Raw genomic sequence first — 9,466 nt, 5'->3', positions numbered from 1 at the left:
TATCGATTCCGATATTTCCACACTAGGTGCAGAAACTGGTTCCTCTTCCAACATTGTTGGTTTCTTCCTCCAGGTTTTGTTCATGTTCACTTGAACTGTTTCAACATCAATTTCTCCTTCCGGAGTGATCGATATATCATCAGATACACTCTTTTTGCTTCTGTAGAATCTTGCTGCATGACCTGGTTTGTTGCAATGATAGCAAATCATTCCAGGTGCTCTCCAAGGTCCATTGTTCATGTTTCCATTCTTCCTTCTACATGTAGCAGTAGTGTGACTTTGACCATGGCAAACCCAATAGTTTTCTCTCCATCTAGTTCTCGGTTGATAGCCATTGCTTCTTAGCTGATGATTGAAGACATTAAACTGGTTGTGGTTCCGGTTCACAAAAGATACCGGACCAACTCCTTGGGTCCCCTGAGGATATCTTCTGGTGTTGCTCATGACAGACCTGCATTCAGATGCTCTATGCCCAAACTTGTTGCATGCATAACAATGACCATTGAACTTATTTTATCTAGGTGTATTGTTAATAAAGTAAGGAAAATTATTGTAGGCTTTGCTCCTACATACATTGGCAGTGTGTCCTTCTTTAAGATAGTTAAAGCAAACAGGTTTCAATTTTTGCTTACCTTTTCCTTTAAATGCCGATTGCTTCTTTGATGCTTCAGCATTTGTTCCTGAGGATTCTCCTTCCTCATGTCCAAAGAAACCAATTAAATTGGCATTCTTTGCTGGTCTAGATGACTCAAGCTTTTGCTTTAGCTTAACAGTGCTCTTGTTGAACTTAGCAAGTATTTCCTTTGACTCAGAGAGTTCTTTGGAAATAGCAGTATTTGTCTCCATTAGGCTTGCATTTTTAGAGATGGCTATGTTCAGTTCATCTTGTACTCCTTCTTTTTCCATTCTTCTCTCATGAAGGCAAGAAGTCAGTGCACTAATCTCTTGTTTCAACTTGGAGATCTCATGATCTTTGTCCTTCACTAGATCTTCAGCTTTCCTCCAGTTCTCAAGCTTTTGACTAAACCAGATAGTCAGTCCTTCCAACTCCTTTATCAGATTGGAGTTTGAATCATTTAGCTTATTTACTTCTGCTATCATGGCTTCCATATCGGCTTCATCTACAGAACTATTTTCAGATAGCTCCATCAACTTTTCTGCATGTTCTCTCCTTTTTGCTTGAGATGCCTTGTATTTGACCATAAGATCATCATAGGCTTGCTTAGACTGAGTGAGTTGTAGAGTAAGTTACCTCAAGGTGTATTCGCCCATATCTCTTTCCAAGTGGTTAAAATTATAGAAATGTAGGCTCTGATACCAATTGATGAATACTAAGAGGGGGGGGGGTGAATTAGTATACCGAAAAACACTGCACTTAAACAGTCTAAAGATAAACTGGTAAGACAGCTTAACAGATAGAATGGTTATCACACATGCAAACCAAAATGCAAATAAAGTGTTCACCCACAAAAACAATACAACCATAACATAAGATATTCAACGTGGAAACCCAAGTGGGAAAAGCCATGGTGAAATGGAACTCACAAGTCACTATCTGCAGAATAGAAACTAGACCAGTTAAGGTCAGAGTGGTTAAGGTCTTACAATGTTCTTCACCAGAACAGATCCTGTTAGGAATCTCAATCTCTATTAGGAGATAAGTCCAATCAAGGACTACCTTGCTAGAGGATTTTAGATTCATAGAGGTGAACCACCTTGTTAGAGATTTTACAAAAGGCTTTTGGGCCTACCCGGTTAAGGGCTACAGACTTGTCAAAGATGTGAGTAATCAACAAGTGTTTGATCTATCTAATAGCATAGACTGCTCGGTTAGATCCTTGATAGCTCATTCTTAATGCACTCCTACATTACTTCAGTCTTCTACACATTCATATTCTTTTCAACTCCTCAACCACCTTAGACCCTAGTCACAACATAAACCCTTTCAGCAACAACCTAAAACCCTAGACATGATGTCCTTTTAAAGGAGTCCGATTTCATGTCGGTCCAATAGGATTAAATTTAAATTTCCTAGGTTCAATGAATCTAGACATACTCAGTAACATGAAGCAAAAAGCACCACCAGTGTGTCGGCACCGTCAAACAATCGGTGGATTGATAAATCATCACAAAATGCCGGTTGGTAACTCAACACAGAGTATTACCGGTCATACAAAATGCCGGTTGCCAGTTTGACAAAAATGAAGAGTGGTAAGAATGTGTTATTGGTGTAGGAGTACCCTTCAAAGGGAACCCTTCAAAGGTCTCCCACCATTAGTTTTGGATTGTTTTCTTTCTTCTCAATGAAGCCATTGTATATAAAATAAGAGCCATGTGCTCATTGGTCCTAGTTAGGGTTCTAGTTGAGGTCTTAGGGTCATAAGTCAAGATTGATATTTTCTTGAAAATAGAGGGTATGTGTGCCTTTGAGGTGTTTAGGGGTACTTCTTATCATGGTGGTGTCCTTAGGTTAGCCTAATATGGGTCTAGGAGTCAAGAAAAGCAACATTGAGAAAGTTGCTCAAAAGTTGCAAAAGTTGCATGACAACTTTTAAAAGTTGTCAAGCAACTTTTCCACCATGAAGTCAAAATATTAAATGTAGCGTGGAAAACCCTAATATGGGCACACAGACTAAGGCAAAGGTGCTATAAGTAATTGCAAACCCTAAGTTAAGGGGTTGGATGTCAGATATTGTACGACCTAAGAAAAGTGACTTGACTGTGATTGCAATTTTGTTGCCAGTCGGCACAAATGGAGTAAAGGAATATTGTTAATGGATTGATTTTCATGCAAAACTATGTGGAGTGTCTTGTATGGTGGGTTCAATTTCATTTTGATCATTTAGATTAGGTTTTGGTTTGTAAGTGAGGTGTGTTTGTAAATATTTTGTAAATTGCATTCTCTCTGTCCAGTTTTGGACTCGTTTGTGTCAATGGGCCCATAACTCCATTCCCCATTGTGGAATCACCATGAAACCATGGGGAATGAGAGTACAGACCCTATACTATACTTCATAGATGGCAGGGCCCTGAAAATGCAAGGAGGCCATTTGAAGACCCAGTCCTAGGCGAGACTGGACAATGCCCGGCTAGGAAGGGTTAAGTTGCAGAGGTCTTGGAGAGCAAGGAAGGTCAGAGGAAGAGGCACCCTTTGGAGGAGTTGTAGAGGGGTGAGTTAAGCACCATTGGTGTGAAGGAGGAGTTTCCATCAATATAGACAAGGTGGCAAGAGCACCAAACCTACACTGTGACCCTGGCAGGCCTAAAAACCCTCCTAAAAACCCTTAAAAACCTTAAAATCCACCTAGGGCAGTGTACAGACACTTGGAGGCCTAAAACCTAAAAAATCCTTGAGTCCTTACCAAATGAATAGCAGGTCTTTTGGGAAGTTTCACAAGCAAGTGCATCGTTTGTGAGAGGGAGCCCTAAAGGACCGGGTAGGAGGCCTAATTGGTCATAATCCTTGTAGCCCTATTTTGTAGGCAAAACACAAAATAGTGAAATCAGTAAGGGGTTGGAAGCTTGAAACCTCTTGGGGGCTCAATAATGGGTGGAAAAACCATGAATTAGACCTGACCTAACCTTGCTAGGACCTAGGAAGCTGTGGAACAAGCCTAACCCTTATTGGCTTAAGTAAAGGTTTCTTGAATCTCATGAGTAGGTGAGACCTTAGGAGTAGTTTTTCAACTTGTTGGTGGGTGGATTGGGCAAGGTAAGGGGATTCCATAAGTAGGAGGAGTCCTAGAGACCCTAGGGTGAGGTTAGAACACCTTTTGATCCAAGGAAAGGATCCAAGAGCATAGACTAGGCTAGTCTATCCCAAACCCCATCCCATCAGATTGGTATCAGAGTAGGTTAAAGATTTGGTGGACCGTGTATGTCTCTGTATTCTGGTGAATCAATAGGTGAAAGAACAATGGTCACTAATGTAGAGCTAGCTAGGGAAGTAGAAGAGCAGAAGGAGAAGAATAGACTCCTTGAAGAAGCTATGAGTGAGATAAGGGATAAGCTGAAGGAAGTGGTGGATCAGAGGACACAAGGACCTTGGGGTGAAGACACCAAAGATAAAGGAAAGAAAACCATTGACATAGATGACATTATACATGAACCAAATCCCTTGTTTAATGAAGAGCCATTTGTAAAGGCTATTAAGGCTTTGAACACCAAAGCTTTTGAAGGATTGCCACATTTCAGTGGAAGGATGGACATTGACACTGTCATGGAATGGATTGAGGGTATGGAAAACCACTTTGAGTGTGAGGGAGTGATAGAGGCTCAAAAGGTTAAGGTTGCCAAATCAAGACTAAGGGGAGCAACTTTGACATGGTGGAAGTATCTGCAGGAAGAGAGAGTTAGCATGGGAAAGCTACCTATTGCCAATTGGAAGGCCATGGTGAGTAAGATCAAAGAGAACTACTTACCAGAGGAATATGAAGTCCAACTTCATAAGAAGAGATAGGGATTGAAGCAAAAATACCTTGATGTGATCTCCTACATCGAAGAATTTCAAAAACTTTGCCTTAGATCCAAAGTCCAAGAAGATGAATCTATCAAGGTGGCTAGGTATCTAAGTGGCCTAAAGTGGAACATTCAAGAGGAGATAAGCCTATGGACTCCTACTACTATTAAAAAATGTCATCAGCTCGCTGCCAAGGTGGAAGAGAGAAACAAAAGGAAAGGAGACTCCAATAATAGGTGTAGAGGCAAGGGTAGAGAACAAATGAATCACCGAGGTGGTTATCAAAGCAAGGAAAATGAACAGAGGAACCAAGGAGAAGCCAAGTTGACTGAACATTGCAGTGAAACCAATCTCAGAGGGGGCCATTCTAGAGGAAGAGGTGCACAAGGTGGTCCAAGTAGGGGTAGAGGTACTGGCAGGGGTAACTTCTACTTTGCAACCATGAAATGTTACAACTGTGGACAATTGGGAGACCTGACATATAGATGCCCTGACAAGCCTACATCATCAAACAGTGGAAAGAGGTTGCTTATGCACATGAAGATACATAAAGTAGCAAGACACCTGAGGTGGACTATATTGAATCAGATATTGGATAAAATCTGATGTTCAATAGGGTCTTGATAAGACAGCCAGTCAAGAATGAACCTAAGCATAGGAGAGCATTGTTTAGGGTGAGATGCAAGATTCTTGGTAAAGTTTGCAAGGTGATAGTTGATTTAGGGTCAATTGATAACATAATATCAGATGAGGAAACCAAGAAGTTGAAACTCACAAGGATACCCCACACTAACCCATATAAGGTGACATGGTTGAATCATGAGCAGAGTGTGCTGGTCAATGAACAGACTTGGGTAGAGTTTTCTATTGGAGGATACAAGGATAAGATCCTTTGTGATGTGTTACCCATGGATTCCTATCACTTATTGCTAGGTAGACCCTGGAAATTTGATAGGAAGGTGATCTATGATGGAGAGGAGAACTCCATTTCCTTTAAGAAGGACAACAAGACCTTTAAGATTCAGTCTTTGACAAAGAATGAAGAGGGAACTTCAAGAACACCTAGTGTCTTATTGGCTACTGGTAAAGAGTTCTTACACTTGCTACATGAGGAGGAGATAGTGAAGTGTGCCATCTTTATGAAGCCAAAGGAGGAGGAAGACAAGTTTTAGGTAGAGGTACCCAAGGAGGTGAAGCAAATGTTGCAAGAGTATAAGGACATAGTAAGTGATGGAGCACCTACAACACTCCCACCAAGAAGGTCTATAAGCCATCAAATAGACTTTGTTCCTAGAGCATCCCTACCGAACAAAGCTGCATATAAGCTCACACCTGACCAAAACAAGGAGGTAGCAAGGCAAGTACAAGAGTTATTGGAACAAGGACTGATCAAGAAGAGCATTAGCCCATGTGCAGTCCCAGTAGTGCTAGCATCAAAGAAGGGAGGCAAGTGGAGACTTTGCACTGATTCAAGGGAAATCAATAGGATCACCATAAGGTATAGGTTTCCTATTCCTAGAATAGAGGATTTGATGGATTGTTTAGGAGGTGCTATGTATTTCACTAAATTGGACCTTAAAAGTGGTTATCACTGGATTAGAATTAAGGAGGGAGATGAGTGGAAGACTGCTTTTAAGATGACAACAGGATTGTATGAATGGCTTGTGATGCCATTTGGACTCACCAATGCCCCAAGCACCTTCATGAGGTTGATGAATGAGGTGTTAAAAGATTTCACAGGCAGGTTTGTGGTGGTGTACCTAGATGACATTTTCATCTATAGCAAAACCAAAGAGGAGCACCTTGAACATTTGAGGTTTGTTTTAGAGAGGCTACATGAGGAGAAGTTATCCATCAACCTAGAGTAGTGTGACTTCTTGAAGCAAGAGCTGGTCTACTTAGGATTTGTGGTGTCTAAGGGAATCTTGAAGATGGATCCAAGCAAAGTGGAGGCAATCTTGAATTGGCCTGCACCTAGAACAGGGACTGAAGTTAGGAGTTTCCATGGTTTAGCCCAATTCTATAGAAAGTTTGTGAGGAACTTCAGTGGCATATGTGGACCAGTCCTTGACACCATAAAAGAAGGCCTTAAAACTAAGTTTAGATGGACTGAGCAGGCTAACAAAGCATTTCAATTGTTGAAGCAAGAAGTAGCCACAAAACCTATCCTTCTCCTACCTACTTTTGACAAGCTATTCACATTGGAGTGTGATGCAAGTGGAATTGTAGTAGGGGGTGTATTGAGTCAATAGGGAAGACCTGTGGCATTTTTTAGTGAGAAGCTCAGTGAAGCAAAGAAGAAGTACTCAGCCTATGACCTAGAGTTGTATGCATTAGTGCAGTCTCTTAAAAAATGGAGGCATTACTTACTTCCTAAGGAATTTGTGGTGTTCACAGACAACCAGGCATTGAGTTACATTAACACTCAAGATAATCTTAGCAATAGACATTTGAAATTGATGGAATACCTCCAATCCTTCACCTTCACCATCAAGCATAAGAAGGGGCAACTCAATAAGGTGGTAGATGCTTTAAGCAGGAAGTTGTTGACAGTTCAAGAACTAAAGTTGCAGAGAATAGGAATAGAAGGTTTCAAGGACCTCTATGAAGGAGATGAAGACTTCTCATCAGCTTACAAGGTTTGCAAGGAGTTTGAGAACCATTTCCATGGTGAGTATGCAGATTAGACTCTCCAAAATGGGCTCTTGTTCAAGGGTAATCAGTTGTGTGTGCCAAGAGGATCCATGAGGGAAAAACTCATCCAAGAGAAACACAATGGTAGTTTAAGTGGACACTTTAGAGTCAACAAAACCTTGGATCTAGTACAGAGGTACTACTATTGGCCAAAGTTGCCAAGAGATGTGAAGAGGTATGTGGAGCAATGTGTTGTGTGTCAAAGAGAAAAAGGAGGATCAAGCAATGTTGGTCTCTATCAACCATTACCAGTCCCAAATAGGCCTTGGGAATGTGTAAGAATGGACTTTGTAGTAGGACTTCCCAAGACAAAGACAGGTATGGACAACATCTATGATGAGCCATTTAATTCCATGTAAAAATACACATGATGCTAGCTATGTTGCACATCTCTCATTTAGCTCAGCTTACCATCCACAAACTGATGGTCAAACTAAAGTCATCAATAGGGTGTTAGGCAATTTGTTGAGGTGTTTAACTAAGGAGTATGGACAGACATGGGACCTAATCATTCCTCAAGCAGAGTATGCATATAATGACAGTGTGAATAGGACCACTGGAAAGAGTCCTTTTGAGGTTGTCTATGGTAGACATCCAAGAGGGGTGTGTGAACTCAAGGAACTTAGTTCCATGGAGATGAAGAGTGGGCAAGCAAAGGACTTCACTCAAACCATCAAGGAGGTTCAAGAGAAAGTCAAGAAAGCCATCCTTGAATCCACTAAAAAACTGAAGGCCAAAATGGATGAGAAAAGGAGAGAGGTTCAGTTCAAGGTGGGTGACTATGTGATGGTCCATTTGAGCAAAGCTAGGATGCAAAGTGGTAAGCCTACCAAATTGCAAATGAAGAGGGTAGGACCTTGTAGAATTCTGGAAAAATATGGTGAGAACACCTATAAGGTTGAACTTCCTTCAGACTTAGCCATTTCTCCAGTCTTCAATGTTGTTGATCTAATCATGTACAAGGGTGAGATAGGAGGGCAGACTGAGAACCAAGCCAAGGTGTTACAATACTTGGATGTGAATGCCATACCTCAAGTGAAGCAGACTATAGTAGAGGAGATCTTGGAGTCAAGGGTGAAGAAGTCTACTAGACACCAGGTCTACATGGAGCACTTAGTGAAGTGGACAGATCAACCTGTTTCTGAAGCTACTTGGGTGGAGGAGAGCAAGTTCAAGAATCTTGGCATTGATCCGGCTCTTCTCACTCCCCTAATTCCTTAGCTTGTTGCAAAGGGGGAGTATGGTGCAGGAGCACCCTTCAAAGGGCTCCCACCATTAGTTTTGGATTGTGTTCTTGCTTGTCAATGAAGCCATTGTATATAAAATAAGAGCCATGTGCTCATTGGTCCTAGTTAGGGTCCTAGTTGAGGTCTTAGGGTCATAAGTCAAGATTGATATTTTCTTGAAAATTGAGGGTATGTTTTCCTTTGAGGTGTTTAGGGTTCCTTCTTAGCATGGTGGTGTCCTTAGGTTAGCCTAATATGGGTCTAGGAGTCAAGAAAAGCAACATTGAGAAAGTTGCTCAAAAGTTGCATGACAACTTTTAAAAGTTGTCAAGCAACTTTTCCACCATGAGGTCAAAATATTTAATGTAGCATGGAAAACCCTAATATGGGCACATAGACTGAGGTAAAGGTACTATAAGTAATTACAAACCCTAAGTTAAGTGGTTGGATGTCAGATATTATACGGCCCAAGAAAAGTGACTTGACTGTGATTGCAATTTTGTTGCCAGTAGGCACAAATGGAGTAAAGGAAGATTGTTAATGGATTTATTTTCATGCAAAAATATGTGGAGTGTCTTGTATGGTGGGTTCACTTTCATTTTGAGAATTTAGATTATGTTTTGGTTTGTAAGTGAGGTGTGTTTGTAAATATTTTGTAAATTGCATTCTCTCTGTCCAGTTTTGGACTGGTTTGTGTCAATGGGCCCATAACTCCATTCCCCATTGTGGAATCACCATGAAACCATGGGGAATGAGAGTAAAGACCCTGTACTATACTTCACAGTAGGCAGGGCCCTTGAAAATGCAAGGAGGCCATTTGAAGACCCACTCCTAGGCAAGACTGGACAATGCCTGACTAGGAAGGGTTAAGTTGTAGAGGTCTTGGAGAGCAAGGAAGGTCAGAGGAGGAGGCACCCTTTAGAGGAGTTGTAGAGGAGTGAGTGAAGCACCATTTGTGTGAAGGAGGAGCTTCCAACAATCCAGACAAGGTGGCAAGAGCACCAAACCTACACTATGACCCTGGTAGGCCTAAAAACCCTCCTAAAAACCCTTAAAAACCTTAAAATCCACCTAGGACAGTGTATGG

Source organism: Cryptomeria japonica, chromosome 9 (assembly GCF_030272615.1).
Source record: "Cryptomeria japonica chromosome 9, Sugi_1.0, whole genome shotgun sequence".
NCBI classification, from domain to species: domain Eukaryota; kingdom Viridiplantae; phylum Streptophyta; class Pinopsida; order Cupressales; family Cupressaceae; genus Cryptomeria; species Cryptomeria japonica.
The sequence above is the reverse complement of the archived record's forward strand: the minus strand, read 5'-3'. Positions refer to the sequence as shown.